Here is a 1016-nt window from a genome sequence, read left to right on the forward strand (position 1 = left end):
AATTAACAAGCTTTATCTTGGAGATAGAGATTGGATTCCTTCTAGAAGTTTGACTTCTACTCTATAAATAAGAGAATAGTAGAAAATTGTGGACACAATTTTGTGACAATTTTTGAGACAATGTTCGGAATTAATTTTTGTCCTAATTTTAGAGGTGGCCGAAATTCCCTAATAGAGAGAAGGAAAAATTTTTCTCCAAAAACTTCCTCATCGTGCATGCGTTGGTGTTTGTGGAAATTCGAGTGTTTATTGTAACCCGTTTTATCTCATGTGTGCCCACACACACGTCTTCATGGATCCTATGAATTGACGTGGAAGACATTGGTTTTTTAAACACAAACATTGGAGCAAGGACTGTTTTTGGTCAAAGAACTCAAGTTATCATCCGAGTCAACTTCTAGGTATTTTCCTGATTGAGTTCTTAATAAATTAATTAATGAGATTAATTTATTCATGCATAAATTAATATAATCTATAGAGTATCTCAAAAATTTTATGAAAATTTTTGTCATACACGATCCGCTTCCCCCCGCACCACGCTTCCGCATCCGAATTCGATTCGGAGACCAACAATTGGTATCAGAGCGGTCAATAGACTATATTAATTTATGCTCTGATTATTTCATAATCAAAATTAATATATTAAATATGTGATATTTAATTATGTATGTATGTGATGGGTAGGTACTTGCATTTATGGATGTTTATATTTAATTCATGATGATGAATGTATGGATGATGGATTTGGTCGTTAATTATATGGTTCCATGGATCGCATTAAATTCATTCAAATTAAATTATTTGTAATTTAATTCGGGATTAGAATTATTGTAATTCTAGGTTTTGGGTAGGATTAGGGTTTTGATTTTGAATCAAAAGGAGGCCTTGAAGATCAAGTTTGACGCCTTTGAAGATGCCCTGAAACTGCCCAGAAAATTTCTAGAAATCGCTCAAAGGGCGCGCCCCAGTGCGCCGCAGCGCGCGACATGCGCGGCCCAGCACGGCCTAGCGTGCCG

This window comes from Morus notabilis, unplaced genomic scaffold (genome assembly GCF_000414095.1).
Source record: "Morus notabilis unplaced genomic scaffold, ASM41409v2 Scaffold67, whole genome shotgun sequence".
In the NCBI taxonomy this organism is placed as follows: Eukaryota; Viridiplantae; Streptophyta; class Magnoliopsida; order Rosales; family Moraceae; genus Morus; species Morus notabilis.